The 12,472-nt window shown below is 39.7% G+C and overlaps 1 protein-coding gene across 2 annotated transcripts in view; it reads left to right on the top strand.

The window, feature by feature from the left end:
* The window catches only part of gabbr2 (gamma-aminobutyric acid (GABA) B receptor, 2), a 187,566-nt gene that overhangs the window by 18,161 nt on the left and 156,933 nt on the right, over positions 1–12,472 (top strand). The window lies entirely within an intron of this gene.

Below are 12,472 nucleotides of genomic sequence, written 5' to 3'. Positions count from 1 at the left end.
AACAGCCTCAGTAGAGCCACTCTCTGGGAAGGTGAAATGTTCCAGCAGGTCACACAGCAGTGCACCCTGTAATGGAGGCTTTCCCGCTGTTAAAAAAGCAATTAAAGAATGCCATTAAACTATGGGACAATAGGCTGAAAACTAAAATGTCTATAATCCATCCAGTAATAAGTTCAGAGAACCTATAACTGTAATAGCCCGAAAAAGACCAAATCCAATATTTACAAAGCTTTTTTTTTTTATATATACAGTATATAAACATTTTATCTCTTACAAATGGGCATGGCCTGTACATAATAGACAATGGAAGCAATTCCATCTATCACACATTTCCACATTCATAGTCTCTACCTTTTGTCTTACACGCAGGTTTGCTTTTTGGGATATTGGAACATGTCATTGTCAGTGCTGTTCCTCTAGATCTGTCCTTCTCCAGAAAGAGATGTTCAACTGAAGGAGCGATTCAATCACACAGATAAAGACCTTAATGGAGCACCTGTAGATAGCACAGCCTTTACAGTTATTATTTTACAAAAGTAGACTGTTGGATTTAATACATTACAGTAAAGCGTCCTTGAGCAATATCTCATGCCTTTGTGCTCATCCAGCTGCTCAGACACAAACTGTCAATTTGTGTTTTGCTTTTCGTTTTCTGCTGTGTGCCATTTAGATTTTGCGGTCGTCGGGCATAGTAGTCCTCAATGTGTTTTTTTCAGTATTTTCCTGCTTTAACTTACTACACGCTGAGTGCATGTGCAAGAATTGTCTGAAAGTGTAACTATTGAGATTTGTTGCAGGTAGTAGGCCCCAGCATGCGTCCATGTGGCATACTGCAGCTCTTTGCTCCAGCAGTCTCTGATACACATCAGACCTTTGTCCTTTTTCTGCCCGCTCATAGTGGCTACCACTTCCCCATCCGTGATTGCTGGGGCCTGTTAGCGGAATGCAGTTGCTGAGCCCATTGTGCGCCAAGAGCGATAACAACAGACAGTAGAAACACAGATGTAACCTACACACACACTCACATTCCCTATCACAATTTGTAAGTGCTCATGCCGTAGCAGTGGTATACACATCTGTCATGCCCATCCAGAGCAGGCAATCGTGATCATGCCACATGCGATCGCAAAAGGCTGCACAATGATAAGAGATAATTTGGTGTGTGTGTGTGTGTGTGTGTGTGTGTGTGTGTGTGTGAGATAAATGGATAGCAATATGGATTTATTCATGCTTTTTGTTGTATCAGTGGAATTGTATTTTGTCATAGGAAAAAAAAAAAAAGACCCTGGAGTTTGTTGCGATTTATTTTTGAGGAGCCCCAACTCTATTTGTCAAACAGACACAAATACACACAACCATATATCCAATCCACACACCGGGACTCAAACCATCACACAGAAGTAGCTAGACCCTAAATGTTGCTCTCAGCTGCACTACATGTTGTAATGAGGTCATTTCTCTTTGGTTAGTACATCTCTAAACAAACCATGTTATAGGCTATAAAGCAGGATTTCTGACTGTAAAGAGTAGTTAGTGTTACAGAGGCTGTGTCAGATTGCAGCTGATAGATGGGCTGGGGTCCTGATTGGAGGGACCTGCGGCTGCCTGTCTGTCTAATGAAGTGTTACTGTAAGGCAGGAGCCTTTTATTGCCTTCTTTATAGGAAGAAGAGGGTATCCTTAAGACTTGGCCTGCTGTCTCATTTTATTAGTCCATCTCCTGCAATGCACGCCCACACGTAAGCACACGTGTATACAAACACTCATACACAGGGCCTGGTTTTCCCTGAAGGACCGTTATCTCTCACGGTTATTTGCAAAAGGCTTGACGCTGGGCCGGTTGGTCAACAAACCAGAGGCAGCTGATCTGATGACCAGGCAAGAAACGGCTGGAGCAGACTTGTTGGTAAATGGTTTGTTCAAAACTAACCTTGGAGGTGAAATACCCTTGAGATGCAGGGCCCTACAAATCAATTTATTTTCATTTACTGCAGGCCGATTCTGGTTAACAGAATGTGTGTGATTGTGTGTTAAGCTGCAGCAGCATGCTCAGTAATGTACAAGAATGGTTAAAAAAGAGATTTCTAGTGGTGAAGCTGAAAGCGACGGATGCAAAACGTTGCTCATGCCAAGTACTTTTGTATGTACTTTTTAAATTCAATTCTGAATGATTTAGCTAAAAAGCTGTCCAGTTGTTGGCATTTGAGCAGAATAGATTATAATCCAGGGATGCTGTAGGAACTCCACTTTTATGTGCTCTCCATTTTTTTCTGTACACTTCAATCACAAACCACTGGTGATACTGTCTTCCTTTATTTCCATCTGGGCTTCACATCGATCAGCAGTCTGAAGCCATGGCATTAAGCACTGTCAGCTGGGCTCCTTGGCCCATTTATTTCAAATTTACAGAATGGTATTTTTGCAGTATGCAATCACTTTTTTGATGTGTCACAAATAAATTACAACAGGTCCCAAAGTTAAGGAGACAATCTGTATTGAGAAATTCATTCCTCATCACTTCAAGAGAATGTATGATCATGAAATATTCTCTTTTACTTAGAGTATGTGTTCTCTTCCTCCTCCTTCTAATAGTAAAAATAAATCCATAAAAGTGTAACCATTTTAAGTTATTAGTAGACTCTGACAACGTTAGCAATCTGCATGTAAAAAAAAATATACAAGTACATTGACAGTATATGTTTCAGCTGCATTTTTTGACTTGGACAAATGTAATTTTAGGACATAAACTTGTTTTCACATATTGTGACATATTGTCCAGGCTTTTCACACATCACCTAAAGAGAGCAACACAGCAAGAATTAACTATTTGAAACATGACATTTTGAAAGTTTTATCTGACTTGTGCACATCAAAACACTGCCCATTATAGCCATTTCCATTGTGTTGGGTTTCCAAAGAATTCTTCAAACGTGAAATCTGGAAATCTTGGATAGTAATTGACATGTTGAATAGAGACTGAGGGGATATATTTAGTATAATCTAATAATCCCTATCCCAGACAGTCTTATCTGGTGATAACACTATTTACATGATTAGATGCTCTTACTTTCATGCTGATTTCTTGCCTCCGTCCAAATGCACAACATTCTTTGCCAGAAAGCAGCTTCTCTGTTCATGAAGCCCAACTGTGTGTATAGATTTCATGGAAACAAAAACAGGGTGATAGCAGAATGCCTGTTTTATTCTTCCTTTTGGGGAAACCTCCAAGAACAAATGATGCCACGCTATTTCTGCTTCGTGCAGCTTGTTGACATTATGGATTCACTTGTACCTGAATTTCACCACTTACATACCGTCAGTTAAATCGTATTTTCACTTGATCTTCACATAATGTGATGTTTCATGGCCGCAGTGGGATGCTTGAGCTATGCACTTCTGGGGTTTTCACTAATGCCAAAGGATACTGGCCGCCACTTTCCCTGCAAGCCATTATTAAATCCTTTCATTATGTTTAAAATTCCAAGGTAAAAAACTGTCTGGGGAACGAATGTCACCAGCTGTATTCAGCCACTTAAACACACTATAGATAGATAAAGCAATTAAATCACCAATGTAATGTATGCAGTATATTGAGCTCTTGCAGTGACAAGAGAGTTTGTCTTTAAAATGGCAGCCTCTGTTTCAGGGGAGACCCCATTTTACAGTATAGCAGCAAGAACATCCCTGCCATGTATCATTTCTGCTTTCGTACTGTGATGGTTATTGGGCTTTCGTAAGCTTTTATTGCCTCAGTTGTCTTTGATTGATGAGCCCAATGAACGGGGAACGCTGGTTGGGCTGATGACACCCCAAGCTGTGAGAAGGAATGATGCCTATCACGTTAATTCAATAGAAAGCAGTTGGATAGTGAGTGAGATTTCATTAGCCCACGTAAAGCAGATAATTCCAAGGGCCATCTGGACGGATGGAGGACATTACTCCAAAGGCATATTCATATCAACATTTATATTCACATAGAGCTATCACAACCCTGTGCTGATGTAATTGTAAACAAGCTGTCTATTGGCCAGCATGGTGTTAGGGTAGCTGTTTACGATCTGACGTAAATGACACCAATAAAGGTCTGACAACTGTGGCGTTCTCGGTGTTGCAGTAGTTTTTAGGGTGTAAAGTTTGTTAGCATTAAGCATCTGCCAAACAACGAAATGCTAATTTTAAATGGCCAGTCCCTGCCAGGGATTTCAGTTCCATTTTTACAGGCTCTTTTAAAAAGAAAAAAAAAAAAAAAAACTCTTGTCCACACTGAGCTACAGTCCATGTTACACTAATTACGACCATTATTAGTATTCTAGTGGAACATTAGCAATTAGCATAGCCATTAAAACCATAAGGGTCTCCTGTGGGTGAAAATAGAAAAGTAAACAGAAAGGAGGCTAAAATGTATGTTTTAAGCCATTTCTACATGGCTGTGTGAGTACAACTGCGTTTCACCCTTTCGGCCTTGGCAGACAAATGTGTAAAGGGTCCTTTGGCGACGAGGTGCCTCCTAATGCATGTAAATTGTGTGGAAAGGGGACATCGCTTAGAGTTGGCGGTGTGCACACGCTGTGCATTTATTCATGAGGTTGGTAAACCTGCTAATTGTATGTACCGGTGACATCCATCGTGGATGTTGACTGGATAAATGTAAACACAACTATTGACATGGATGCGCGTGATTTGTCATACGTAATGTCGGAGCTGTGATCACAGAACCTCACTCAGTCCACATACAAAGGTATGCAGCTGGAATGGATGAGTGTGTGTTTTTGTCTTCTCTGAAGTTAAAAAAAGAATAAGACACACAATCCCGGGGGTGTTCGCATTAATATTTAAAGGTAGCATACTAAACAATTCTCCAGTGCCGACCTGTTGCTGGATGTATTCATATTGAATAAATGAACATGCCTCATATTTACCAGATCACTGCTTTTAAGATGTATGAATCAGAATTAAACATGGTCCCTGGCGGTTGTTGGCAGCCTCCCTCTACATAAATATTATCTGTATGCCCCAACTCTGTGCTGTTCTCTGCTCTGTTGACTTGCTCTTACACACAGGGGCTCTTCTATTGATTTTTAGAAGGCCTTCATGCTGGCTTCTTCTGCTCACTGGAATCTCATTTTTAGGAATAGGCCTTCCATCTCTCATTGTGTGCAGCAGCCCATCTGGTCTGTTCTGTGGGTTTCTTAAAGTATACAATTATTTGGCTTCCTTCACATGCTTTTCTTATTATTTTCTATTTTAGGCCCACAAGGAATTTACAATTTGTGGGAGATTGAATTTGTAGTAAATTTTTTGTGATTTGAATGATCACAAATGTTTCGTTAATTTCAAAAGGTGAACAATTATAATAGATTTCATATTGGTAAAAGCAATGAGTGGTCAACCTTCATTTTCATTAATTCCCTTTGGGCGCATGTGTTCTTAATCCCTGGACTGGCACTTGTAGTGCATGAGGAAAGCAGCAAAAAGAAAGGAATTAACTTGTAGTTAAATGAAAAAAAGAGTCTAAAATAATTTTGGCTAAAATAGTATTCAAAATAATGCAGAATTAAATTAAATGCTATCTGCATGTTCTTTTCACCCACTCGCGTTGTCAGTGATGTTGCATTGATGGGGGAATCAGCGTAAGCTCGGTTGTTTCTCAAGGCAGAATGTGTGACAGCGATTGCAAGGGGAGCACAGGGTTACGACCATTTTTCTTCCTTTGATCCAGGGCAAATGTAAATGTCAGCGACGTCTTAAATAGAAAGGTCTTCTAGTCTCTGATGCTGTATGGAATAAGCTTTGACAGATGGAAGAAGCATTGCAAACTACACCATTTATGGAGCTGAGAGGAAGCTCATGCTAGAAGAGGAAAATTAGGCTAATAAATGCAGGATTAGTATTTTTAGTAGTTTAACATACAGTATACTTTTGTGTTGATGAGCTAGTTATACTATTATGACCAGAAAAAACAGTGGATGTTCTATTCAAATTTAGAATCGTGTCCCACTTTGCAAAGAGCTGATCTACTCAAGATGCCTTTTAGGTGCTTTTGAAAAAAAAAATGTAAGAAAACTGTGACCATTCTTTCATCAAGATCGTCAACATTTTATATCGTTAAAATCCTGTAAAACTACCCCTAATCCTACTTGCTGAAAGCTGCGTTAGCCTTTGATTTCTATGCAAATCTTTTATTGACTGAACTCTATTGACCAGTCATGGTTTACCCTGAAAGCCTGAGTTAGTTCAGATATGACCCCTTGGTAGTGCTGAAAAATGTTGATCATATAAGTGATACAGAATCAATGAAGTACAAAAATATTTTGACGATCATAGCTTCCGAAAAGACAACAATTTATACCCCATTGTATCATGGTTGTCTGTGTGTTTACCGAGATCCAGAGATCTAAATTTCTTTTCTTATAAACAAGCAATATTCCCATCCATAACTCCCAAATCACTGAGGAACTACAGCTCACCAGTCTGAACATATTAGAAAAGAAGGCTTTGGCAGAAGTGTCTTGTCGCATGTCATGACAGCTTCCTCCCACCACAACAAAGGCAGAACAAGAATAATGTTGGTGCCTATTTAATTCATTTATTCATGAGGGTAATTGAAATATTAACGCAGCTGGTTAGACACTGAAGACTGAACGTCTTCAGTACTCAGAACCCGCTCAACTCACCAAGGAAATTATATTTTATTTACGTGTAGGTTCCATCCCTCACATCATACTCCCCATGTTCAATGTCAATCACAAAGGTCCCTCGACATTTTTCTTTACTTTGGTGAATGTGCAATGAAAGTTGATAATATACGGTACATTTGTTATGTGTTAAATAACCAGTGGTCTGTGTTTAAATCACCAGTAGTGAGAGTGGACCGAATAAAAAGAAAAGAAAAAGGAGAACAATGTGGTGGCGCAAGAAACAGAAAAACACAGGAGAGAATAGAGGAAAAGATGTGATGTCAAGAAGGTACAGAGAAAAGAGGATTTTGGAAAACGGATGAGGAAAGCACAGCTAGACGACAGCTGGATGTGACTAGTACAAACACATCCTGGCATGTTTACCCCCTTCTAATGACGTGAGAGCGGTGCTGGGAAAAGGTGTGTGTGTGTGTGTGTGTGTGTGTGTGTGTGTGTGTGTGTGTGTGTGTGTGTGTGTGTGTGTGTGTGTGTGTGTGTGTGTGTGTGTGTGTGTGTGTGTGTGTGTGTGTGTGTGTGTGTGTGTGTGTGATAAAAGTCAGACAGAACATCTCTGCATCTGTGAACGGTTTAATCTGCACAGACGTGGCTTACACTTCGGTGGCGTGTGTGTGTGTGTGGGTATGTGCATGCCTCCGGGATCATGCCATTAGAGTTTTGGGGTTGCTGGCTGGGGAGCAAGAAAGAACATGACAATTTAGCTTGTTGCGGGGTGTTCTCAGACAGTCGAGGGGGACAGGCCTATGAGGATTGGGGCAGGGGGTTGGAGGGCTGGGAGGCCATGTGATGCTACTGTCACATGTCTCGCTTGGCACGGTAGTAGGCGAGTGGCAGGCGGGCGAGGAAAATACCACCCACCGGGAATTGTGGGTGTGGGGGCAGGGTGAGCAGGATGGCTGCAGAGCTGGCGCTCCATCCCCAGGCTTTATCAAAGGGAAAAAAATAAAATGCAGAGAGAGAGATCTGCCACCAACAATCAGACTAGTAAGCACACGTTTGTGTATGTATGTATGTATATATAAATGTGTGTGTGTGTGTGTGTGTATATATATGTGTGTATATATATATATATATATATGGAGCGCCATGTGTATATATATTGTGTGTGTGTGTGTGTGTATGTATATATATATATATATATATATATATATATATATATATATATATATATATATATATATATATATATATATATATATAACCTACAGTATAGCGGCAACGACAAACACATTTTTCACTTTTTCTGCAAATGTATGAAAATAATTAAATAAATGTTATTCAGTACTTTTGTAGATGCTTCTTTGCTGATGAATGCAGCCATTTGGAAACTTTTTAAGAATAAGACTGGTGATATATTTCTTATTTTAAACAAATCCCATGAAAGACTAAAATCAACAACAAATTATTTCTACTAAGGTATTGCCTGTGTAGCCAAAGCCTGACATAGCTTATTCCTCTGTGCAACGTACTTCATTACTGTTTTAAAATAATTAAAAACACACGAGCCACACCTTTTGCACTGGGTGGGAACTGTAGTTTATTTTAAGTCAATCCCACATACACCACCTCGCTGCTGCAATCAAATGTGTCACCAAATGTGTATTAATCTACAGCTAAAAATAGTCCCCAACAAATGTTTAATGTTGTTTGAGTAACTCTTAAATAAACTACAGTGCCCAGCTGCTTTTGTTATGTGCTGACTGCATTGCTGGTTTTGGTCTTTCCATGGGTTACATTGACATTAAGCAATATATTTAAACAAATACAATTATGTGTTTTATTAAATGAATGATTTCAAGCATGCTGTAATTAAAAAGTAAAATAATTACTTGTTTTTGATCATATATATGTGAAGACTTTAATTGTAATGCATTGCAGGGAAACAGTTCGTTTTATATATAATATTGCCTTCATTTGTCAGATTATATGTATTGATATTTGAAAAGAACATTTTCTGCTTTGAAAGCACTGTGAATAATTGGGTGCTTTTGAGAGGTGTGGGACCTTTTTTTTTTTTTTTTTTTTTTTTTAAATGATGTCCAGTCTCATTTAGATCAAGAGACATCTCAAGTAAGATCAAAGGAAAGCAGATACATCCAGGCTCAGTGTCACAGAAAAGGGGGAATACATTCAGTATGTAAATTAATTATTTCTGCATTTCAGATTCAGGTGAGAAATATGTAAAACTTTATTGTAAATATAGAGCAAAGGAGAGCAGTTGAAACACACCGGGATTAGTAAAAGAAAAATTAAGAAAGGTGGACACAAGGAGCATTTTTTTTTTCTTCTCCAGAGGCTGTGTGCGTGTGTTCATGCTTTCCTCAATGTATTGCACAGCATACAGTATGTCAGTGTGCTCAGTGCATGTAGTAACATAGAGAAACACTGACAGGGTTCCCATAGAAACGCGTGTCTTTATCTTTTTTTTTTTTTTTTTACCCATAAACACACAGACTTGCCACACAGCCCACATTTCTTTGAGATCACGGTTTCCCCATCACCCTTCATTTCTGCCGTTTGATCCTCAAGGCAACCAGCAATGCACACCCCCACACTTGTATTACAACATCCCTTGTTCCCTCTTTAATTTCTACCTCCCCATCCCTCCTTCATCTTCTCTCCACTACCTCTTCCCTCTGCTTGGTTGTGATGGATGTCTGTTGTGTGCAGCGTACGGCAGCCTGGAGGAAATATTCTGTCACACATCATCATTATGCGCCCAAGGACGCCTGTGTTTAGGCCAGGGACCCTGGTGCTGTCATGTCCCCTGATTATTGTGTAACGGATTGATTAACCCTCAAGTGGAAGCAGCCAGAGACGGTTTAGAACCGATACGCCACAACTCGGAGTGGTTTCCTGTATCTGTGTCACGGGGGCTCCGCCACTGCCACGCTCTTTGGGAGACTAAGCGGCAGGTTCCAGTGTGTTGATTCCAATGGGAGAAGTAAACGTGAACACAGATTATGAGCGTACTTTCGCCCCATAGTCACCAAAGTATAAATTGGACCCGTTTCTCACAAGCCACATAGCTCCAGGACATTCTGACACTAAAATGGCATTTTTCAGATGGAGACATCAGGAGAAAATTTACTTTGTTCGAGACCTGTTTCTGTCTCAGGACTAACACGCCTGCGAGATCTGGCACCACAGAGAAGCTAACGTCAGCTAACCTTCGTGAACGCCCTAACAAAATCTCCATGATGCTAAATATGTCTTTTAGCTCTGTAAAAATCTAACATTAGCAAAAGAACATATTAATAAATTATTCAAATATAACTTTTCATCCATCCACATGACACCCACTACACGTTCAAATGAGGCCACGCCCCTTTAGGAGACAGGAAGTGTGTTCAGTTTTGTACCATTGGCGCTGCTTGAAATGCGCTATCTTTAGTATAGAGGATCTTTAAACCAACCCTTTTCATTATGGTGGCAGGCCGCCACCACTCTTTTGAATGTCACTTTGTAAATATGTGTCTCTCTCTTTCCACTATGCAGATCCTAGAGGGGATGACAGCATTAATAAGTTTGGCAGTATAAGTTTGTATGTGGTGCAAGTGGACTGTGAGGAATTCCTGTAAACTGTGCATTATTTATTGAGCAATACATACTGCAATGTGTGAGGAAAGAATTGTTTATTTAAGCTAAGGAATACATGCAAACTGCAAATCTAATATGGATTAATATTTGAAACCATCTACCAGTCTCAGCACATACAGTACACACACGAAACTGGAAGGCTTCTGTGGTTGTCTGAAGTCACAATGAATTGTTTCAAACCACAAGGTGAATAGGTGAATACATTACCAAAATCTTCCTTCAATTCAGTTTGAGAATAATAGTACATTTACACTGAAGTCTAAATTCTAGTAAACACAAATCAAATTAAAATAGTCAGCAAGGATTAAAGAGAGTATTTGTTTATACACTGAGATATCACTCTGCATCCAAAAATATTTTTAAAATTGATATGTTAATCAGCTTGCAGGCACTGGGGAAGATTTGTATTTGCTTGTTGCATGTCTACACTCCTGTGCCAGGATTAGGAAGGGAGGAAAAAATAAGAGATTTCTTGGATTTAATCTGCTTCTAACTTTCTCTGAACGGTACATTAAACTGCTCGGCAAAGTCTGCGTGAGAGCCACTCTCCAGCTTATCTGCTGATTTGGCTCTTGGCGAGATTAAGGGTTATAGTTTAGAATGACAGAGAGAGGGGGAGAGAGAATAGCTGAGGAGATGACGGAAAAGCGTGGATACAGACAAGAAGGCAGGGAGGGAGGAAGGAGAGAGCAAAGCGGAGTTGATTAGAAGAGAATGAAGATGGGAGGGAATTGTGCAGACGCATTGAGGAGATAGAGAAAAAAAAATGCTACAAAACACAAAGGAAAGGCTTGTTCTGTATTGATTGTCAGGTAAAATTAAGGAGGTTGTACACATTAATTTGGAGCCATTTGAGGCGGGGCTTTGGTAATGATGGTCGAGCCTGGTGGGTTAGTGGAAGTCCTGCTCTCTTTTAATGAAGCTGTTTGCACACTCACAGCTCTCTCTCACACAACCGAGATATGACTTAATTCTACAAGCTAAAACTCTCTCTCGGCTTATATTGTCGTAACCAGCAGCTTTGCTCATCTTGCACATTAGAGGAGTGCAATGCTGCTGCAGTTAGTAGACGGTTGACAATAGAAGGTGACATATTTGAAATATGTTTTTATTTTCTGCTGCTAATTGCAACAGCTTTCTCTATATTGGTGGAATTAGGATCACTCAAACCAGTTTAGATTTGGTTGTTGAATTAAACAGTGGATGAGTCACACTTTCATTCTATTGTGCCACTCAAGAAACTAATGTCGCAACCCATTGTATGATATAAGTGTAATGGAAAATCACATATTTGTCTATTAACGTATCTTACTATTGACTTGTCTTTTTAGTTTTTAGCTGTGTGAACCTCTGTTTTGATGTATGGACCCTGATGGCCTAACTTCATCTTCTTCTGTTTATCTAAAGTGCAGAGACTTTTCTCTACCTCCCATTTCAGTCCCAGATTTGGGGGTCAGATGGGCTGATAGTCAGAAGGGCTGTTACCTCCTCCCCACTGCTGTCAGCTTGTTAAAGGGTTAATAAGCAAGTGATTCTTCAAGACTCTTTGTTCATTCCCTCAGACTCTCCTGATGAACTGAACCTTCTTTGCGCAACGAATAAATACTTAAATGGCTTTGTTGAGTGAAGCCTTATTTCAGATCTCACTGTAGGAATTAGCATTTCTACCACACAAGTAATAGCAGTTCTGTTTTCATCCTGAATACGGACCTGCAGTCAAGGGTCTTCCCCCTTGTCATTTGACAGTCCTATTTGTCTTGCCTGGTCAAGCCTATTCATTTGGCTCACAACTGCCATACGTAAGTACAGTAGTGGTGCAGTTTATTTATAGCCCTGATTCAAAGATCATTCTTCTGCTTGGCTAGCAGTGCTTGCGTGCAGTACGGTGTAAATATAGCATCTCTTCTGTTTCACCCACGCCTTAGTACATCATCTTCTTAATCTCTTTATTCTGTTTCTTTACTTTACCACCTTAATGTGTGTGCATAGTACATGCCTAAACAACATGCACATCTGTACACATACATGTATACACTCAGTTCTTGTCCATACCCTGTAAAAACACTAATGTCTAGTTGAGCTTTCCTTTTATATTTCCTTTCAAATAGTTCTTTATAAACACATAATGTCAGTGGACTTCCTCTTTCATCTGCACCTATGTGTGTGTTTAAATAACAG

The sequence above is a fragment of the Perca fluviatilis genome, chromosome 13, assembly GCF_010015445.1.
Source record: "Perca fluviatilis chromosome 13, GENO_Pfluv_1.0, whole genome shotgun sequence".
NCBI lineage: Eukaryota > Metazoa > Chordata > Actinopteri > Perciformes > Percidae > Perca > Perca fluviatilis.
This window is presented reverse-complemented; position numbering and strand designations above follow the sequence as displayed.